Genomic DNA, 23,164 nt, shown 5'->3' with positions numbered 1-23,164 from the left:
GGCTTTTGAGTGTCCTTGCAAAGAAAGGTGGCTATATTGGTCACTGATTTGTTTTGTTTTTGAATGTCAGAAATGTATATTTGTGAATGTTGAGATGTTATATTGGTTTCACTGGTAAAAATAAATAATTGAAATGGGTATATATTTGTTTTTTGTTAAGTTGCCTAATAATTATGTACAGTAATATTCACCTGCACACACAGATATCCCCCTAAAATAGCTAAAACTAAAAACTACTTCCAAAAATATTCAGCTTTGATATTAATGAGTTTTTTGGGTTCATTGAGAACATGGTTGTTCAATAATAAAATTAATCCTCAAAAATACAACTTGCCTAATAATTCTGCACTCCCTGTATATATCTCATATATATATATATATATATATATATATATATATATATATATATATATATCTCTATCTATCTATCTCTCTCTATCTCTTATATATATATATATCTCTCTCTATCTCATATATATATATATATATATATATATATATATAAATAAATAATTTATTGGTGGCACTAGCTAAATAGGTAAATGGCGGGTGCACGTTCACAAGGAAAGAGAATTCTTACCCCAATAATAGATCAGAAAAAGAACGGTACTCCTTTAGAGGATATAAAAAAAAAAACTCCTTTAATTACCCGTACGGTGCAACGTTTCGGCTCAGCACTAGTCTTTCTCAAGCAAAGAACAATTACATATGGTGAGTATATATAGGCAATACGCCACACATACATCAAGATCATGAGAACCAGTCACATCAGTTTGTGTTGGTATAACAACATACAAAACAAAACTAAAAACTGTGCAAAAGATACAGTACAAATTACAAAAGAACTCAGTCATCATACAATAATCGTGACATATTTCGCCGCAATATTCCTATAGTAAACTTGTGAATTCATGATTATCAACAATCTATCAATGCTGACCAAGTTATGTATAAAAAAACAAAACAAGTGTAAGAGGAGGGATCAAAGGGGAGTTGATGGGTATGTCAGCATCACCTCCCCTTTGATCCCTCCCCTTACACTTGTTTTGTTTTTTTATACATAACTTGGTCAGCATTGATGAGCTCTTTTGTAATTTGTACTGCATCTTTTGCAGTTTTTAGTTTTGTTTTGTATGTCAATTATACCAACACAAACTGATGTGATTGGTTCTCATGATCTTGATGTATGTGTGGCTTATTGCCTATATATACTCACCATATGTAATTGTTCTTTGCTTGAGAAAGGCTCTAGTGGATATCTTATCAGACGCATAAATACACTACTACTAGCTTAAAGAGAACAACCGCAAAAAAACTGTTAGAAAGGTGAGATAATCTGTAGTGAATGCAATCTCATCAATGACTATTTGTGAGCTACCCCCTCCCTTCTGATCCTCAGCTGTGTCATGTGACCACTTCTCTGATCTCCAACTGACACAGGACAGGAAGTCCGTTACTTCTCTATTCAGTCCTATGACACTGACATTGAGGCTTCCATAGGAATACATAGAGAAACTGACTTCCTGTCCACACAAGATAAGACACTGGTGAGAAGCAGAAGGGAGGTTATAACTCACAAATCCAGACACTGGTAAGATTACCTTTACTACAGATTACATCATGTACCCTTCTAGCAGGTCAGAGAATAACTTAAGAGGGAGTTCTTTAACCTCCCTGGCTGTATGATTATGTCAGGAATTTTGTACCAAAAGTGGTACAATTTTTTGCATTAAATTTGGTGTTGTTATGTATTGTAGGCTTGCAATTCTTAATAATTACTTAAACCTGACCAAATAAGACTTAAGTAGACATCCTAGATGTGATAAAGTTTCAAACACAAAATCATGAATTATAATCTAATAAATAGTATAATTTTATTTAATAATGTAATAAAAATAATGAAATTTGTCAAACACAGAAAATTCAATAAACATCCTGGGTGTGATAAATTTTGAAACATGGGACTGCAAAGTCCGACTTCACAATCAGGACAATGGAACCTGGTTTCTTTTCGGACTTTCTTTCTATTGCCATCTCTCTTTGAGCAGCAAACCACGCACATCCTGGTAGGTGCTGCCACAATCCGTGTGAAAGTAGCTGCAGACGGATCCGTCCAGACTTTACATTGAAAGTCAATGGGGGACGGATCAGTTTGAAATTGAGCCATATAGTGTCAAATTCAAACTGATCCGTCCCCATTGACTTCCATTGTAAGTCTGGACGGATCCGTTTGCAGCGTTCGGGTGTCCGCCTGCTGAGCGGAGGCCAAAACGCCACCAGACTGGTTCATTCTGAGCGGATCCGCATCCACTTATAATGCATTAGGGCTGGACGGATCCGTTCGGGGCCGCTTGTGAGAGCCTTTAAACGGAACTCACAAGCCGAGCCCCGAACGCTAATGTGAAAGTAGCCTTAAATGTCATTGCCTGATCGGCTCTGTCGACACCTCCCATGGTATTATTATAGTCTATCACGACTTGCGGCTTCACCACATCTTTCCCACCTTGTGTGTGGACCATGGCAGTAGAGGTATTGTGCACAGTACTCATGAAACACACGTCCTTCTTGTCTCGCCATCGCATTGCCATCATCTTACCCTTCTGCCAGGCAACCAATTCTCCGGTTTTGAGTTTTTTTCTTGGCAAACAGATGGCATGTCACATCGGTTAGGCCTAACAGTACCATATGCCTCAGTCTTGTTTTGTAGCAAAACCTCATTACAGTTCCGGAGACGTAGAAATTGTCTGTGGTCACACAATATCCCTGGTTCAGCAATGGCTCCAGCAGTGTAAGGACAGATGATGTGGCCATCCCATAGCCGCTGTACCTGGGATTGAACTTTGTGCCTTTACCAGTGTAAATGACCGAATTCCAGATGTACCCAGTGGATGACTCGCACAGCATGTAGGATTTGATGCCAAACTGCGCTCTTTTGGATGCTATGTACTGTATCCAGCTTAGGCGCCCCTAGTAGGCCATCAAACTTTCATGTACGCTGATGTCCCTTTCTGGCACATAGGTCCGCTGGAAATTGGTCACAATAATTTGCCATACCTTCCAGATTTTTTTTTAGTTTGGGCGCAGGATGCATGGCCTCATCAAATTCTTTATTGTTCGTGAAGTGGAAATACTTCATGATGAGGGAAAACCGGTATTATGACATCACGGTGCCAAAAAATGGAGTGGCCAGTAACTTATTGGTGGTCCAGTACCATTTCTGGAGTGGTTTTCCCCATCACCCCCTGGAGAATGACGAGTCCCAGAAACTGCCACATGTCCTCTTTGGTCGCCGGTTCCCACTTTCTGCTTCTGGAAAAAGTGTCATGCTGCGTAGCGGATTGCTGCTCTTGGTAGCGATTCGTCTCTGTGACAATTTTTTCAATTACCTCCTCAGTGAGGAATAATTGCAGGTATGCCAGAGGGTTGTCACGCTCAACATCTACCTTCATCCCAGGTGATCCAGTGAACAGGAATCTTGGGGGGGCGCTACTTGGTCCGTATCGCAGTCAATAGGGCACCAAGTGCGCACATGGCTGAGGTCAGGTGCAGGATCATCCGCTGTTGTCACTTGCCAGATCAGTGTCAGACGACAAATCTCCCCACGACTCACTATCGCTCAGTTCTGCGAGCACCTCCGTGTCAACTGTCGCTGTCACTCAACTGGTCCAAAACCGCTTTTGAAGTAACGTTGCGCTTTTTTGATGCCATGTTATAAATTTATTTTATGGGCACAAATTACAGTAAAATGGCAGGCAAGGGGCACTGTACAGTAATCACATGTCAGATCTGAGGTTATACAGTGTAATCCTCTCAGATTACAATGTATAACCTATTTTATGTGTATGTGTCACTTTTAGTGTTTATATTTTTGAATTTCCCGCCCAGTTCCGCCCCGATGCGCAGCTGCTGCTCGCAGGGAACGGAACCAGGAAGTCAGATGACGGCCGGCGCACACAGCAGAGGACATCGCCGGATCGCCGGCAGAAGGTGAGAGGGGGACATCAACAATGTTACCCCGAGCGCGACTCTGGGTTACCGCTACTGGCAGCGAAAATTAACCCCGAGTCACGCTCGGGAATACCGCCAAGGAGGTTAATACCTGAAATAGCAAGTAAACCAACGCAATTCACATGGTCAAAACATGAATGCTTACTAACATATGAATTTGCTTTAGTGTTTAAAAAGGCGCTCAAATACACTTAATTCCCTAATTTTCCGCTCTGTCCCACTTTTAGAATCAGGCCATGTGGTTTATTTTTTTCATTCTGGCAAAGGCTTCAATGAAAGAATAAAGACATATTTATCACTCCTGTACGCCAGTTTTCTGGCATCAAAAGATTCTGATGTGTTTGTGTGGGGAATAGAGTGGGTGGGGCAGGGCCAAGCCGGCCTGGCAAATTTATTCTAATTTACTCCATAAATTATACCTGAAATCTACACCAAATCCAAGCTTCCATAAATTCCAGTTCAGGTGCATAGACCAATTGAGTTGTACAACTCAACTGTGGTGCAAAGACCGGCATACAAAATGCCAGTATAAAAAAAAATAGTAACCTGTGGGGAATGGATACTCCTCAAATAGGCTCTAAAACATTATAAAAATTCTTAAGAATTGACAATTCTGTGAAATAAATTTTCTTCAGATTTTCCTGAATTAGGTGTATAAAGCTTAAAGGGAACATGTCACCTCCAAAATCCATCCCAAGCCGCCAGCACTACCTGACAGTAGCCAGCAGCGTGTTTCCGACAATAATTTTCTTCCTGAAGGCCGATGGGGCTAAGGCTCAGAAAACGTTCTTTTATCCCCTGCCGGCGCGCTTCTCTAGTCAGGCTTAAAGTCGAGTGTGCAGCGGCCTCCTTGCTCCAAGTCAAGATAACCACGCCCCCACCCCTTCGCTGTTACTGACAGCACTTAAGCTGCTGGCTACTGTCAGGTACTTCTAAGAAGAATATTAACTCCAGTTGATGCGGTATAATAGATTTTATTTAATTAGAAATGCGACATATCATATACGTGACGTTTAGGCCTTCATCAGACTGGTGCCACTGGAAAGACTGCTCGGATGGCGGGCGTTCTATGGGAATCGCAGAAGACCTTTGATAGTGAATAAAGTTACACCTACGTTATTCACTAGCGGCGGTCTTCTGCAATTCCCATACAACACCCGCCATCCGAGCAGTCTTTCCAGCGGCACCAGTCTGATAAAGGCCGGATTGTGGCCGAAACATTTATATGATATGCCACATTTCTAATTAAATGAAATCTATTATACTGTACCCCATAAACTCGAGTTAATATTCTTCATGACGAAACGGGGTGGGAACCCGACTTCCAGTAGTGTACCAAAGTTTTTTCTTCAATGTCAGGTACTGCTGGCGGCTTGGGATGTTTTTTGGAGATGACAGGTTCCCTTTAACCGCCTCCGGACCGCCTAACGCAGATGTGCGGTCCGGAGGCGGCAGCCCTGCGCAGAGTGACGCATATACGCGTCATCTCGCGAGGGCCGAGATTTCCTGTGAGCGCGCGCTCACAGAAACGGAAGGTAAGCGAGTAGATCTCCAGCCTGCCAGCGGCGATCGCTCGCTGGCAGGCTGGAGATGTGATTTTTTTTAACCCCTAAGAGGTATATTAGACGCTGTTTTGATAACAGCGTCTAATATACCTGCTACCTGGTCCTCTGGTGGTCCCTTTTGTTTGGATCGACCACCAGAGGACACAGGTAGCTGTGTAAAGTACCACAAAACACTACACTACACCCCCCCCCCCCCCGTCACTTATTAACCCCTTATGAACCCCTGATCACCCCATATAGACTCCCTGATCACCCCCCTGTCATTGATCACCCCCGTCAGGCTCCGTTCAGACGTCCGTATGATTTTTACGGATCCACGGATCGGATCCGCAAAACGCATACGGACGTCTGAATGGAGCCTTACAGGGGGTGATCAGTGACAGGCGGGTGATCACCCATATAGATTCCCTGATCACCCCCTGTCATTGATCACCCCCCTGTAAGGCTCCATTCAGATGTCCGTATGATTTTTACGGATCCATGGATTCGATCCGCAAAACACATATGGACGTCTGAATGGAGCCTTACAGGGGGGTGATCAATGACAGGCGGGTGATCACCCATATACATTCCCTGATCACCCCCTGTCATTGATCACCCCCCTGTAAGGCTCCATTCAGATGTCCGTATGATTTTTACAGATCCACGGATACATGGATAGGATCCGCAAAACACATACGGACGTCTGAATGGAGCCTTACAGGGGGTGTCTTCCAATACCAGATGTGTGACACTTTTTTGCAGCCTAGATGCGCAAAGCGGCCCAAATTCCTTTTAGGGGGGCATTTTTAGACATTTGGATCCCAGACTTATTTTCACGCTTTCGGGCCCCTAAAAAGCCAGGGCAGTATAAGTACCCCACATGTGACCCCATTTTGGAAAGAAGACACCCCGAGGTTTTGGCTGCAAAAAAGTGTCACACATGTGGTATCGCTGTACTCAGGAGAAGCTGGGGAATGTGTTTTGGGGTGTCATTTTACATATACCCATGCTGGGTGAGATAAATATCTTGGTCAAATGCCAACTTTGTATAAAAAAAATTGGAAAAGTTGTCTTTTGCCAAGATATTTCTCTCACCCAGCATGGGTATATGTAAAATGACACCCCAAAACACATTCCCCAACTTCTCCTGAGTACGGCGATACCAGATGTGTGACACTTTTTTGCAGCCAAGGTGGGAAAAGGGGCACATATTCCAAAGTGCACCTTTCGGATTTCGCAGGCCATTTTTTACACATTTTGATTGCAAAGTACTTCTCACACATATGGGCCCCTAAATTGCCAGGGCAGTATAACTACCCCACAAGTGACCCCATTTTGGAAAGAAGACACACCAAGGTATTCCGTGAGGGGCATGGCGAGTTCCTAGATTTTTTTTATTTTTTGTCGCAAGTTAGTGGAATATGAGACTTTGTAAGAAAAAAAAATATATAAATCATCATTTTCCGCTAACTTGTGACAAAAAATAAAAAGTTCTATGAACTCACTATGCCCATCAGCGAATACCTTAGGGTGTCTACTTTCCGAAATGGGGTCATTTGTGGGGTTTTTCTACTGTTTGGGCATTGTAGAACCTCAGGAAACATGACAGGTGCTCAGAAAGTCAGAGCTGCTTCAAAAAGCGGAAATTCACATTTTTGTACCATAGTTTGTAAACGCTATAACTTTTACCCAAACCATTTTTTTTTTTTGCCCAAACATTTTTTTTTATCAAAGACATGTAGAACAATAAATTTAGCGAAAAATTTATATATGGATGTCGTTTTTTTTTTTGCTAAATTTTACAGCTGAAAGCTGCAAAAAAATCGTTACATTTCGATTAATAACAAAAAAAGTAAAAATGTCAGCAGCAATGAAATACCACCAAATGAAAGCTCCATTAGTGAGAAAAAAAGGAGGTAAAATTCATTTGGGTGGTAAGTTGCATGACCGAGCGATAAACGGTGAAAGTAGTGTAGTGCAGAAGTGTAAAAAGTGGCCTGGTCATTAAGGGGGTTTCAGCTAGCGGGGTTTTATGTGGTTAAAGAGGACATGTCACCGCTCCTGACATGTCTGTTTTAATAGTTTCATGCATTCTCCATGTAACCCCAATTCTGGAGCATCTATTCTTATGGCTCTATGTTGTGTCATTCCTGTATTATTCCTGCTAGAAGTTATGAATGAATTGCCAGCCGTCTGCAGTAAGGGTACAGAGGGAAGTTAACAAGTTGGGGGGAGTGTACCTCCACTCTATCCAATCAGTGCTGCCATTTTCAGACTGAGCAGGTACACCCCCCAACCAGTTACCACCCCTCTGTACCTTTACTGAAGGCTAATAGCAATTCATAATTTCTAGTAGAAACAATAAAGAAATGGGAAAACAGAGACATAAGAGGCTCCAGAATTATTACATGGCGGATGCATGAAACTATTAAAACAGACATGTCAGGAGTAATGAAATGTCCTCTTTAAAGGGTCACTGTACTCTGAAAAACCTTTGAAATGTCCTAGTAACATATCAAAGGTTTTGAGTGGGGGGGGGGTTTGAGTGCTGAGACCCCAACCAACTACTAGGATGAGGAGAGAGAAGTGCTCACATAGTGTGCTCTCTCTCCTCGCTGCAGGAGCCAGGCTCAATAGAAATGCTTAAAGGGAACCTGTCACCAGTTTTATGGTGTCCTAACTAAGGGCAACATAAATAAGTGACTGATTCTGTTAGCAAAATGCTAATCACTTTCTTTAATTGACCCAGTCAATCTGCCAACATCTTGTATTGAAAAGCTCCAGCTGATCATGATGAGTCATAAATATTCATGAGCTCCTGACTCTCCCCGCCCACCTACTGCTGAATGACAGTTTGTTTCCATATGAATCAGCAGCAGGTGGGCAGGGGAGTGGCTATAGCTCTGAATTAAAATATACGCTGGACTCAATGACATCACGCTGGACTCAAATCAGCTCATTAGCATGCGGCATCTTTGTGTGTATTATGAGGTAACCATCTGTCACACCAGTAAGTGAATACATCTAAGGTACTTTTTAGTAGTTAATGATTGTATATAATTAGTTAGATTATAAATCAAATATCCACATGACAGGTTCCCTTTAACTCTGTGTTGGGTGTACTTTGTCGTATTTATCAAGTGTCACAGTGTTTGATAAAGTAGTCTCCGTTATTCACACGACCGTAATTGTTTTGCAGTCTGCAAATTGCGGATCCGCAGAACATGGATACCGGCCTTGTGCGTTCCGCATTTTAGGACATGCTCCATATTCTTTGTAGGGCCGCGGAATGGAACAACGGATGCAAACATTTATACGGTCGTGTGAATGAACTCTTAAACCTTACACTTTTGTCTAGAAAAGCTACTCCAGTTTTCCTATTCCAAGCTCCTACAGGCGTGATTGTGACTTTCTCAGTGTGCAAAAATATCCACTTTCTAACCCATATTTCAAAACTGGAGTGAGTTGTGTAAAAACAAGATTTTTGTGAACTAGTCTGTAAAATCTTTCTCGCTTAGTTAATTGGGGGACACAGGACCGTGGGTATAGCTGCTTGCTGCCACTAGGAGGCGACACTAGGCTGAAAAGTGATAACTCCTCCCCTGCCGGCTATACCCCCTCCAGCCAGGAGAGGGCATATAGGAGTAGGAGGAAAAATAAAATAAAAAAATTATAATAAAAAAACACACATACAGTAAACAACCAATAACTGACAAATGGCAGTCGGATCGAACCAGAACTGAGGACCATACTGGCCCACCAACCGCCATCATTTACGGCAAACAGAACCACTGGGTGGGAGCTGTGTCCCACAATGAACTAAGCGAGAAAAGGAGATTTTTGTGAAACTCACCTGTAAAATCTTTTTCTCGTCTTTTCCATTGGGGGACACAGACCATGGGTATAGCTTAGAGGTATTACTAGGAGGGACACTATGCAAAAACGAAGCTCCTCCTCCTCGGGCTATACCCCCAGACACCTCCAGGAGGACTTCAGTCGTTGCAAAAGCAGTAGGAGAAGGAGAACTGAAAAAAACCACAATGGAAACCAACATGCCAACTAAACAAAAAAAGCGGGCGGGAGCTGTGTCCCCCAATGGAAAAGACGAGAAAAAGATTTTACAGGTGAGTTTCACAAAAATCTCCTTTTCTCGTACATTCCATTGGGGGACACAGACCATGGGACGTCCAAAAGCAGTCCATGGGGTGGGAAAAACCAACACCGCCAGGAGAAAGAACGTCCAACCGTTAAACGGGCACCACGGCCTGCAATACCCTGCGCCCGAGGACAGCATCAGCCGAAGCCAGCGAGTGCAACTGATAAAACTTAGTGAACGTATGCAAGGACGACCAAGTGGCAGCCTTACACAACTGGGAGGCGGAGGCGCGATTGCGTCTGGCCCAGGAAGCTCCCACAGCCCTTGTGGAGTGAGCGGTAATCCGCGACGGGGGAACCTGACCACGAGCGCGATAGGCCGCAGCAATAGCGGAACGGATCCACCGCGCCACAGTAACCTTGGAAGCCGCCAGACCCTTACGAGACCCCTCGGGAACCACAAAGAGGGAGTCCGAACGACGAAAGGAGGCGGTGGCCCCCAGATACATCTTCAGGGCCCTGACGACGTCCAGGGAGTGGAGAGAACGTTCCTTGGGGTTCGCCGGAGAAGGACAAAAAGAGGGCAGGACAAGATCCTCGTTAAGGTGGAACGGGGAAACCACCTTGGGCAAAAAAGAAGGAACCGGCCGTAGCACCACCTTATCCTGGTGGAAGACGAGAAAAGGCTCCCTACAGGAAAGCGCGGCCAGCTCCGAAACCCTCCTGATGGAGGTAATGGCCACCAGAAAAACCACCTTCCAGGTGAGGAAGACTAGGGAGACCTCCCTCAGAGGCTCAAAAGGCGCATCCTGAAGGGCGCGCAGGACCAGGTTAAGATCCCAGGGGGGTAAGGGAGGAACATACGGAGGAACCGAATGCGCCACCCCCTGCAGGAAGGTTCTCACCGGCCCCAAAAAGGCAATAGACCGTTGAAAAAAGACCGCCAAGGCCGAAACCTGACCCTTCAAAGAACTGAGCGACAGCCCCACCTCAACGCCGGACTGTAGAAAGGCCAGCACCACCGGAACAGAGAAACGAAGCGGCGGAAAACCCGACTTCTCACAAAAGGTTAGATAGGCCCTCCAGGTGCGATAATAGATCCGCGAAGAAGCCGGCTTCCGAGCTCTGATCATGGTTCTCACCACTGCATCAGAGAAGCCTCTCTTCCTCAGAATGTAGGTCTCAATAGCCACGCCGTTAAACGCAACTGACGTGAATTCTGGTGGAAGAGCGGTCCCTGAGATAGAAGATCCTCTCTGTCGGGAAGAGGCCACGGAACGTCCGCTAACATTCGGACGACGTTGGAGAACCAGGCGCGGCGAGGCCAATCCGGAGCGATAAGAATGGTTAGTATCCCCTCCGCCTCGATCTTGCGCAGCACCTTCGGCAACAGAGGAAGTGGAGGGAAGACATAGAGGAGGTCGAATTGCTGCCAAGGAGACACCAGCGCATCCACTCCGCACGCCCTTGGGTCCCGAGCGCGGGCCAGGAACACCGGCACCTTGTTGTTTAGCCGGGACGCCATTAAATCCACGTCCGGACGGCCCCATCGGCGGCAGATGTCCTCGAACACCTCCGGATGTAGGGACCACTCTCCCGGATCCACCTTGGTGCGGCTCAGAAAATCTGCCGTCCAGTTGTCGACGCCCGGAATGTACACCGCCGACAACACTGGAACATGAGACTCCGCCCATAGGAGGATCCTCGCCACCTCCTGCATCACTGCCCGACTGCGCGTTCCGCCCTGATGATTGACGTAGGCCACAGCCGTGGCATTGTCCGACTGAACACGCACCGGCCGAGCCGCAAGGAGGTAAGTCCAGTGGGAGAGGGAGTTGAAGATCGCCCTTAGTTCCAAAACGTTTATCGGAAGACGGGATTCCTCCGTCGACCAGACCCCCTGAACTGTGAGGTTCCGGAGAACGCCTCCCCAACCGATGAGGCTGGCATCGGTGGTGACTATCGTCCAGGAGAACGGAAGGAAGGACCTCCCTGATGAGAGATTCGGGGAGGCCTGCCACCAGGGGAGAGACAACCGAACGTGCCGGGACAGGCGGACGGGAGCGTCCAGACCACGAGAGGTCTTGTCCCATAGGGCAAGAATCCACTGTTGTAACGGTCGAGTGTGGAACTGGGCATACGGAATCGCCTCGAAGGAGGCGACCATAAGGCCCAGAACCCGCATGCACTCCCGAATGGTGAGACGAGGAGCTTGTAGAAGGAGCGACACCGCCCTCCGAATCTGAGAGGACTTGGAATCCGGAAGAAACACCCGAGAACTCGAGGTGTCCAAAATCATCCCCAGGAAGGAAAGTCTCTGGGAAGGGTGCAGAGAGGATTTTGGTAGATTGATCAACCACCCGAACCGTTCTAGAGATTGAACGGTAATTCGGACGCTGTCCTCGGCCTGTGGAAGAGACGGGGCCTTTATCAAGATGTCGTCCAGGTAGGGCAACAACGAGATGCCCCTGGTGCGAAGAAGCGCCATGAGAGGCGCCAAAACCTTGGTGAAAACGCGAGGGGCGGTCGCCAACCCGAAAGGCAGGGCGACGAACTGGTAATGACGACCCCAGATGGCAAAACGCAGAAAGCGATGGTGAGACTTCGCAATCGGGACGTGTAAGTAGGCGTCTTGAATGTCCACAGACGCGAGAAACTCCCCCGGAAGCAGAGAAGCAATAACGGAGCGAAGGGACTCCATGCGAAACTTCCGCACCCTTAGAAACTTGTTCAGAAGCTTCAGATCCAGTATCGGGCGCACCGACCCCTCCTTCTTCGGAACGACGAACAGGTTTGAGTAAAAACCTGTTCCCTGTTCCTCCGGGGGAACGGGAAAAATGACACCCCGGTCCAGAAGAGAGGAGACCGCCAAAAGGAGGTCCGAGGCCCTGGCTGGATCCCCCGGAACGCGAGACGGGAAAAAGCGTTCCGGCGGGCTGGACGCGAACTCCAATTTGTAACCGGACGTCACAATCTCCAGAGCCCAGGCGTCCTGAATGTGAGCCCTCCAGACCTGCTGAAAGGAGAGCAAACGGCCCCCCACCACGAGGGGTGGGGGCACCCCTTCATGCGGAGGGCTGCTTGGGAGCAGGGGGACGGGTTGACTGTGCCTGTGGTCGCCAAGAGGGCTGGGGTTTGAAGAAAGGCTTCTTGCGGGATTCCTGGGATCCCCCAGCCGACGAGGACGAAGACGTCCTGGCTGTGGAGAAGCGACGAAAGGACTGGCCCCGGAACCCTGAAGCCCGAGATCGAAAGGGCCGTTTGGATCTGGGTTGAGGCAGATGAGTACTCTTGCCCCCCGTTGCGGCAGAAATGAATTCGTCCAACTGGGCTCCAAAGAGTCTAGATCCTTCAAAGGGAAGGTTAGCGAGGGAACGCTTGGAAGAAGCATCAGCATCCCACACCTTCAACCAAACCTCTCTACGCTGAATGACCGAGAGGGCCGAAATACGGGCAAATAGGGAACCGATATCCATTGAAGCCTCACAGAGATATTTAGAAGCCTGAGACATTTGGAGAATAAATTCCAAAGTGTCTGCAGGGGCGCCCTGTTCCGTCAGATCCTGGTGGTGGCGCCGCAACCACGCCGTAAGGGCTCTGGCAACCCAAGCCGACGCAAAAGACGGTCGCAGGGAAGTGCCCGCCAGAGAGAAGATGGACTTGGAAAGTGAATCCAGGCGTCTGTCCACCGCATCCTGCAGGGAGGAACCGTCTAGGACAGGAAGGGCCGTGTTCTTGGCCAACCTGGCCACCGGAGGATCTACCTTAGGGGAAGAAGTCCACTTTTCCACCGAGTCAGAGGGGAAAGGGTAAAGCGTATCCATGCGCTTGGTGGCCGAAAATTTTTGATTGGGTCGGTCCCAAGCCTTTGATATGACCGCTGTGAATTCCTCATGAACGGGGAACACCGCGGATTCGGGCCTTTTGGGCGGAAAGAGGGAGAACTCCCGACTAGTGGAGGGAGTGGAATCTCCGTGGATATTAAAAGTGTCACGGACAGCCTCCACCAATTCGGATACCATGGTGGAAAGCTTAGGCAGGGGTTCCCGCTCCGTGGCCTCGTCCGATCCGGACAATTCCCCTTCAGATTTGCGCTCCCCACGAGAGGGAGAGTCAACCGGACATGCCTCAAGGCGTGGGGGAGAAGCGGAGTCATCCGATGAGGAATGCTGCCGCTCACGCTGCCTCTTAGACGTCAGACGCCCCCTGTGAGAATCACTGAGAGGAGATGGAGCGGTGGACGCCACTGGAGTAGTAGCTGCCATACGCTGCATGAAGGACATGGCTGCCTTGGCAACTAGGGCCAGATCCGCTGCCGCACTAGACATGGCGGAAGCCCAGGCGGGTACCGCCGGTTCCGCAGGGGCAGAGGGAGGACTGGGCTGAGCAGGAGAAGGAGGCTGATCCTGTCCAGGAGCAGGGCACGAGTCACAGGTGCCAGAGGTAGAAAAAGGCATAAGGCACACCTTGCATGACCCCAAAAGAGCCTGAGAGGAGGCCTTGGCAGATTTAAGTGCCCCAGGCTTTGGCATGATGGAACCCCACAGTAAAAGATCTCCTACCAGTTGCTGCAAAGATCAGGAGCAGAGCAAGCTGTTCTCCTACCACCCAGGCAACGCTAGCAGAAGTCTCCGGTGTAGAGAGATGAGGAGCTGCACGGCCGTGAGCAAACAGAGTCTCCGGTGTAAGGAGAGTCAGAGCGGCATGCTGAGGCTCCACCCCCCCGAACGCGTCACTATGGCGCGAAAAAAGCGCGCGAAACAAGCGCGCGCGCGAAAATATGCGCGAAAATAAGCTCGCGCGCGATTTAAACAAACACGTGGTGCAGCAGGGGTTAACGCGGCCATGGAGGAGCGGTCTGCCGGCGGGCGCTGAGAGAGCGCAGCAGCCAAGGCCCGACGAGAGAAGCTGAAGCCCACAGTTTAAGGGGGAAGAGTGCCAGTACTCCAGTTCAGGATCCTTCTTCAAGCTCACCCAGGTAGCCACAGACAAACAGACACAGAGGGAGGGGGAGGGACTGGGCAATACTTATCTGCTCAGCATGCTCCCTCGATGTCCAGACCAGCAGGGATGCGCCTCTTCAGACTTCTGACTCCAATCCAGGAGAACAGTGCTCTGGAGGAGGGTAGGCAGCAGGCGTCCCAGCAGCTGGTGGGATGCCAGAGCTGACATGTTGAGCCTGGATCCACTTTTCTTCTGTGGGGGGATGGGAGGTAGCCAGGACACGTCGAAAGACGGTGGCAGACACTCCACGGGGGCCAGGAAAGCGCAATGCTGACCTGCGTCCCCATCTGAAAACAGAAAAAAATAACAAACAGGAGAAGAGTAAGCGTCACCTCCTTGGACAGACACTAAGCAAAGACTGAAGTCCTCCTGGAGGTGTCTGGGGGTATAGCCCGAGGAGGAGGAGCTTCGTTTTTGCATAGTGTCCCTCCTAGTAATACCTCTAAGCTATACCCATGGTCTGTGTCCCCCAATGGAATGTACGAGAAAGAGATTTTACAGGCGAGTTCACATTGGGGGATACAGGACCGTGGGACGTCCTAAAGCAGTCCACGGGGAGGGTAACAAATCACACGCCCATGGAGAAAAAATGCCCTAGAGGATGCGTAATCCACTGCCGCCTGCAAGACCTTGCTGCCCGTAAAAAACTTGGTGAACGTGTGCCCGGAAGACCAAGACACTGCCTTCTACAACTGGAAAGCTGATGCACGGAGTAGATGAACCCGAGAAGCGCCGACCGCTGGTTGGGTACGCCATAACTCTGCTGGGCGGTGCCTTTCCCAAGAAGCGGAATGCCCGAGCAACTGTGAAACAGATATACCTGGTAAACATCCCTTTGGAGGCCATCAGCTTTGACAAGGACCTCCAGGAGGGGAGGAAGGAAGGGGAAAAAAAAAAAAAAAAAAAAAAAAAAAAAAAAAAAAAACAGGTAAAAGTCTGTACGGCGGAAAGAGCTAGTTATGGACCAGCAAACCTTAGAGGTCAAATCACATGGCTGATGGAGAACTCACTTTCTATAATGCGAGGGAGAAAGGAGAGAAACCCATGTCTGATGACTTGGAAAGCGGCGACTACCTTCTGCAAAGAAGATACTGGGCAGAGCACTGCCTTATGCTAATGACAAAAGAAAAATGTATGTACAAGGAGGCGCTATCAACTCCAAAAACCACCGGGTGGAGGATCCTGCCACCCGGAATGCCGCCTTCCCAGAAATAATTAAGGAGAAGATGACGTCCCAGAGGGAAGACCTGGTCCTCACTGAAACGCCTCCAAACAATCCACAGGTCGCTTGGACGAAGCCGGCTCCTGGCCGCAAATGTGGAAGCAGAACCAAAAATCCAGGTCCACAGGATCCTCCTCTGGTCAAGAGAACACCCCTTAGGAAGCAGTAAATTGGTAGACCCCTAGAGCCGTAGAGGCTTGTGGTGAGACTTCTAGCGAGAGAAGCTGCTTAAAACAAAAAAAAAACACTGCAGGCCAAAGAACCAATACCACGGAGAAAGGTAGAAATAAAGCAGATGTGAGCATCACCGGTGATGGGAAGCCCTGTAAGTGACCATATATTGACAATGCGGAAACCCTGCCTGGAAGGGCAGATGACGCAGATGAGAGAAATACTTTTTTTCTGGTGGAGTGTGATTACAACATCCAACGCCCTCACCGTCCCCGAGTAGTACCGAGTAGAGCGCACCCAAAGGAGGTGCTGATCAGCTATGGCAATTACGCCATCGCAAAGCCCGAGCCGACGACAGAAGGAAAACAGTTGTTAGAGCAACGGTCAATTATCGGTAGTGTAAACCATTAAGAGGCCAGGGCTAAAGCCCATTCCCATCTGAGACTGGCACTCTACAGAATATATTGGTAATGCAATACTCTGCCTGAGGAGGAGGCCATACAAGGGAAGCCACAAGAGTAATGCTAACGCCATACTCCAGCTGAGGAGGAGGCCATGCCATAGAGGTCACCGATTCCAGTGTCAGAAGAATCAGTCACCTGACAAAGGAACTGCGCAGTAGGAACCCTAGTATGTAGTGGTGACGCAAATACCCCTTGTATAGTAGGAGCTACAACATGCTCCGCCAGAGTAAAACTGAGGGGGAGGCCTAAGGACACCCAGTAGAAGCATGGTACCCAGGGGGTGGAATAGGAACTTCTACAGGACCACTCACCGGATTGTGCAGGCGGTGCTTAACCAACCAACGACCCAGGAGGGTGGATTGGGAACTTCCAGAGGTCATCCACTGTATTGCGCAGGCGGTGCTTTATCAACCAAACGACCACGGAGGGTGGATTGGGAACTTGAAGAGGTCCTCCATTGGATTGCGCAGGTGGTGACATATCAGACAACCCAGAAGGGTGGGATGGGAATCCTTCAGACGTCCTCCACTGGATTTGCGCAGGTGGAGAAATATCAACCAAACGGCCCCGGAGGGCGGATTGGGAAACTGTGAGCTATCCTCCACTGTCCGGGATAGGACACGGGCCCAAGTCTGGTACCACACCATCAGGGTTGTTGTGCTGTGGTCCTGCGGTGATGTGGGCTGAGAGAGGCAGGACTACCTGTGATGCCCCCGCCAAATGGACAAGAGGCAGGAAGGGGTTAAATTCCTTAAAAATGAAGGTATTTGGCCTACAGAGAGGAAACACCGGATAATCCGGTGCCGGCTGCAAAGAGGTGGCTGACCTTATAGGCCGCAAAGCCGGGACATAAAGTTCGGCGCACGGCCAACCAGGAAGTACTGCCAACAGAGGGCTCGCATCTGTCTGCCAGCCCTGTGCTCTGGTGAAATCTCACGTCGTTCGGCGAGGGAAAGACGCACGCAGGCTGCCAGCTTGCTCACTGTGCCTGCGCCGTTCAATACTGAACGGCGCGAGATTTCACCAGAGCACAGGGCTGGCAGACAGATGCGAGCGCTGCCTGGCCCTGTCAATCAGGACTTGGAGGGAGGCGATAAAGGTAAGAGAACGGGGCCTCTTGGAGTAGGAACCACGCTCCTAGAGGCTAATTAGCATATTATAAAGAGTTAGATTTCTGGCGTACGGGGGGCATAGATAAAGGTAGGATTAGGCTAGTTAGGTTTAGCTCACATTAGCACATTGCTAATGTCCGCTAGCTTAATATGGTAAAATCTGGTAAACTCTAACAGTATTTGCAAAGCATTAAAAAAATTGCTTCACAGCAGCCCCATGGGCCATAGACACAATCAGGAAGGGACCCTATTAACTTGGGCTACTTTCACACTCTCGTTTTGGTTTCCGTTTGTGAGATCTGTTCCGCGCAGGAACATGAAAAAAAAAAAAAGGCAGACTCCGGCTCAGAAAATGGCGCCCACCACCAGGATACAGGGGACAAGAAGGAATCTCTCCTCCCTCTCAAGCAACCGGCCCTCTCACAGGTAAGCCCTAAACAACTGTGTCACAGTGTGAGCACGGGGGAGGGGGAGCTGCAGGAGAGCCGTTGTACTAATCCAATTCCTGCAGTCTTCACCCTCTGTTCCGGACCAGCATGGGGTCACCTCTTCAGTCATCTGGCACAAGGAGTGGCAGTGCACTGGATAGAGGGCAGGACTAGGTGACCCCGGATCTGGTAGGCCACCGGAGCTGCAGGTCGAGCCTGGTTCCACTTATCTTTTGGGGGGAAAGGAGGTAGCCGGGGATGGCCATTCGACCCCGGCGCTCGCTCCACTGAGAGACCAGGGACACATCATGCGACCTCTGTTTAGAAAAAAACAAACAGGAAAATAAAAAACTACAGGGACAATACTGCAGGAACAGGAGTGTCACCTCCTTATACGACACTTAGGCCTCTTTCACACTTGCGTTGTCCGGATCCGGCGTGTACTCCACTTGCCGGAATTACACGCCGGATCCGGAAAAACGCAAGTGTACTGAAAGCATTTGAAGACGGATCCGTCTTCAAAATGCTTTCAGTGTTACTATGGCAGCCAGGACGCTATTAAAGTCCTGGTTGCCATAGTAGGAGCGGGGAGCAGCATACTTACCGTCCGTGCGGCTCCCGGGGCGCTCCAGAATGACGTCAGAGCGCCCCATGCGCATGGATCATGTGATCCATGCGATCACGTGATCCATGCGCTTGGGGCGCCCTGACGTCACTCTGGAGCGCCCCGGGAGCCGCACGGATGGTAAGTATGCTGCTCCCCGCTACACTTTACCATGGCTGCCAGGACTTTAGCGTCCCGGCAGCCATGGTAACCATTGAGAAAAAGCTAAACGTCGCATCCGGCAATGCGCCGAAACGACGTTTAGCTTAAGGCCGGATCCGGTTCAATGCCTTTCAATGGGCATTCATTCCGGATCCGGCCTTGCGGCAAGTGTTCCGGATTTTTGGCCGGAGCAAAAAGCGCAGCATGCTGCGCTATTTGCTGCGGCCAAAAAACGTTCAGTTCCGGAACTGAAGACATCCTGAAGGACGGACTGTCCATTCAGAATGCATTAGGATAATCCTGATCAGTATTCTTCCGGCATAGAGCCCCGACGACGGAACTCTATGCCGGAAGACAATAACGCAGATGTGAAAGAGCCCTAAGCTAAAACTGAGGTCCTCCTGTTGGAGCATGGGGGTATAGCCAGTGGAGGAGGAGCTGTTTTTTATTATTTGCATACTGTCTCCTCCTAGTAATGGCCTAAGCAATACCCATGGTCTGTGTCCCCCAATGGAATGGGAGAGATCTGCTCAGAAATCAAAAATCACTGCTTGCGTTTACACAATGTAAGTCAATAGGGATGGTTCCGTTTTCACTGACACAATCTGGCACAATAGAAAATGGATCCGTCCTCCATTGACTTTCAATGGTGTTCAAGACTGATCCGTCTTAGCCATGTTAAAAGATAATACAAACTGATCCGTCTGCATCGGTTCAGAACGGTTGTATGATCTGAACGGATCAGTCCCTTACATGGGACAGTCTGCTCGGCACGCTGTGACCTGTACAGAAGTATTGTGCAAGGAAAGAATGCATAAGCTCTGTCTGACAATCACCTATTGTGAATGGTGGATCCTGTATTATCTGTACACAAAGGTGATATCTCCTTATCATTACAGGCTGGACTAGAATAAGATATAACTACAGTAAAGTGATCTGTACAGACCAAGTAGTGGTGCCTATTATTAGACATAGTGGCCAGTGCGAAAACTGCAAGATTTATACTTTTAGTTTAAACATAAAAAGTGACATGGAAAATAAAAAAAATATCAAAAATGATTTAAAAATATGTTAATAAAATAAATAAATTGCACAGCAGTTAATTTTCTAATGACACGTTCCCTTTAGCTTGCCATCATTTCCAAAAATGTTCTCAATGCCAGTGAATACACACATGGGAGGAAAGATGATATACCCCCATGTGATAGAACTGTAGCATCAAAGTGTCACAAATGTTTGTACAAGCCGCGTTCTGAAAAAAAGTCTTTCAACTTTATGCCTCTTTTACGTGTGGCTGGGACCTGGACAGGGGTGCGCCTGACACGTTTACTAGTGCTTCAATTTTCTAGTGCACTTAATGGCCGATACTTCACACCCGCTGTGGTGCACAAATCAGACGAGTTGCAACAGAATTAGAGGAGCATGCCACAATTGTAGGGCACCATACTGAAGAAGATGAAAGTGGCCATTAGAAGCGCCAGTCTTGATAAATAGCCCCCATTTAGTTTAGGATTCGACTACCACTATGAGAAGATCAGAACAGTTTTTCAACTTCTAGACAATGTCTCCATTCACTGACTGCAAACAGAAATCGTAGAATGGGGAGGAATATCTACCTAAAGTATATAAGAATGTTTACTGTATAACTTTCCATTAGACAATATGTTTTATTTTCATAAAACTGAAATACTGATAAAGCAGTTGTCCAATTAGAAGAAATACCCACACCCAAAGCTAGCAATTGTCATAAAATTAAATAAAAAATAAAAAAAATGTATTAAAACCCATTACATTCCCTGCCTTCCTTCAGTGCTGCTGCTCTGATCCTTCTCAACTGGCCTTTTTTTGTTTGACTCCTGCAATGGAGTGTTTGTATACTCCATACGACTGCTGCAGTCAATCACTGGACACAGCAGTCTCATGCCATGTATCAATGAGGCCAGTGCAACAGTGCTCGGTGTATACAGGCATGTCAAAACTATTTCATGGCCGCACAGATGGTGAAAGTCAGATCAGCCACGAGCATAGACAACCCCTTTAAGTCAATTATTTTCTAATGTGTGGCAGGAAGGACAATTGGTAACTTAGGGCGAGTTCACATGACCGCTATATATTTCTTTTGTCCTGCTACGTTAGAGGAGCAGAACGAAGAAGATGCCTAACGTGCAAGATTCGGCACATCACTGAGATAAACAGAGCTGAACAGACCCCACTGACTACAATGGAATACATTCAGTTTCCAATTTGTCCAGTCTTTCGTAAGAATCTGCGACGGAGGCCCTGAATAGAGAGCCTCCAAGGCCGATGTGAGCAAGCTCTTACCAGTATATATTCACTAAAAATTCAGTGCCATTTTCTTGATCCAAAAAGCCGCTCCTTGCTTTAAAAAATAAATAAATAATTGTTTCTGCTTCTACTGCAGGCCAAGCTCATCCAAAAATGGCTCTATTTTCCCTGACGTCCAGGATTTGTCAGCATCCACTATTTCCATGGAGTAGTATAGTAGGGATGCACCAGGTATCGAATCATCAATACTTTTGTACCGGTATCGATTCAATACCAGGATTTGTCTTTTACCCGATACTAGGCTAGTCTAGTATCAGAACATGGCACCCGCCACCTGTATTTGTATTGCTGGGTTAGTTATCTTAATTGTTGGCCCAGTACAATTTCTCATCCCCCTCTCATTGGTCGTGCAGTGGCAGCTTCTGATCAGAGCCCCAGCAGTGTAATCCCGGGGCTCCGATCGGTTACTATGGCAGCCAGGACGCTACTAAAGCCCTGGCTGTCATGGTAAGCTCCCTGCTGCTGTGTGCACAAAGCCCAGGGCAGCAGGGAGAGTGTGAAGGGCAAGCTCTATTAGGGTGAACAGGACAAGGGATCAAAAGATCCCAGGTTTTAGCCAGTAAAGGGGGAAAAAGTCTCCTATGCAGTGGACGCAGTAACAGAAAAAAAATTATAAAAACTGCTCGATACGATAGGACTGTTATATTATGGGCCGGACATTCCATAAAATGGTCACGGCTTTTTGGGGTTTTATTTTTTTTTGCGTAGTAGCGAATGGTAGTGAGTGTCGCAATACTTTTTTACGGTATCGAAATCTAATCTAAATGTTGGTATCGTGACAACCCTATGGGGTAGACCTAGTTCTTAGTTGCCTGCTAGTTTTACCTCTCCTCATGAAACAGCTGGACTCACAAGCATTTTAAGGTGTTACCTATGCAGTAGAAAAGCTTCTGCTAACAAAAACAATGGCTAATGTGAACAGTCCATGGCAATAATATCAGTAAGAGTACTGCAGAGTTTATTAGACGTCACGGTCTGTCTGTCACTATCCTAGCGCTATCACTCAGCATTAGTAGCAGAGTGTATAGATGGGGCTATGCATGGTGGCTTCCATGATTGCACTTTGCTTATGAAGTGTGGCAGCATCCAAGTGTGCTCTTCTGTATGCAGTACACTCTTTCCTCCACTCTTGGTCTGTCAATGCACCAGGTCTGGCTTCCTCACCTTTTTCAGTTCAAATGTCTCCATACACTGTGCAACCAATGCACTCTGCTACTAATGCTGAGTGATGAAGCCAGAGCTAGGGCAATGCCAGCGGGAACACGCTGCTGGTGGAAAGAAGTGGATAGCAGTGCATATTTCACTCGCCAGCGCATGTGGAGCACTGTCTTTCCCCTCTGTACTATAGTTTGCTAGGAGAACTTCGTCTACGGCATAGATGACACCATAAAATGGTTGTGGGGCCAGCTGTTTCTTCCGGAAGACATTGGCGAGGAGGGACAATGATGTAGACAACCAAGATCCGGGTCTGCTCCATGAAAACAGCACATACTGAAGTAGGTTCTGGACTTCAAGAAAACTGATGTGTAGACTCAATGACCGTCCATCTTCTGCCATTTTTTGGAAGACAGCAGGCTGTTGTAGAAGGAGAAACCATTCCTGAACCAGGGGAGTAGTTTTCTGGAACAAGAAAACTGTGCTCAATCTGTAATGACAACTTATTGGTAAGTTGTCTATTGCCCTGGCTGCCATACATTAGAAAATGCTCAACACAAAGTGGCCAAGCCAGTAAAGTGAAGGCACTCTTGTGCAAAATTGTGCAAGACTATGAAGCAAGCAGACAGGGCCGTAAACACAGGCTGGTTATAAACCCACTGTCGAGTTTGCATTCTAAAAATCCCCCTGAAGAATGCCGCCTATAATGTTACATGACTTTGCAATATTTGAGCTGTGTAATATTTATGATATTTTAACTGCTGTAACCGTATTAAATATGAAATTATACAGCTGAATGTTAAAAATGGATCTGTAGAGTGATATAGCAGATGCTGAAACTATGCT

At 47.7% G+C, this 23,164-nt stretch overlaps 1 protein-coding gene across 5 annotated transcripts in view; it reads right to left on the bottom strand.

Annotated features, from left to right (window-relative positions):
- Positions 1–23,164, bottom strand: part of ATXN2 (ataxin 2) — a 139,873-nt gene that overhangs the window by 22,050 nt on the left and 94,659 nt on the right. The window lies entirely within an intron of this gene.

The sequence above is a fragment of the Bufo gargarizans genome, chromosome 1 (genome assembly GCF_014858855.1).
Source record: "Bufo gargarizans isolate SCDJY-AF-19 chromosome 1, ASM1485885v1, whole genome shotgun sequence".
Lineage (NCBI taxonomy): Eukaryota > Metazoa > Chordata > Amphibia > Anura > Bufonidae > Bufo > Bufo gargarizans.
The sequence above is the reverse complement of the archived record's forward strand: the minus strand, read 5'-3'. Positions and strand labels throughout refer to the sequence as shown.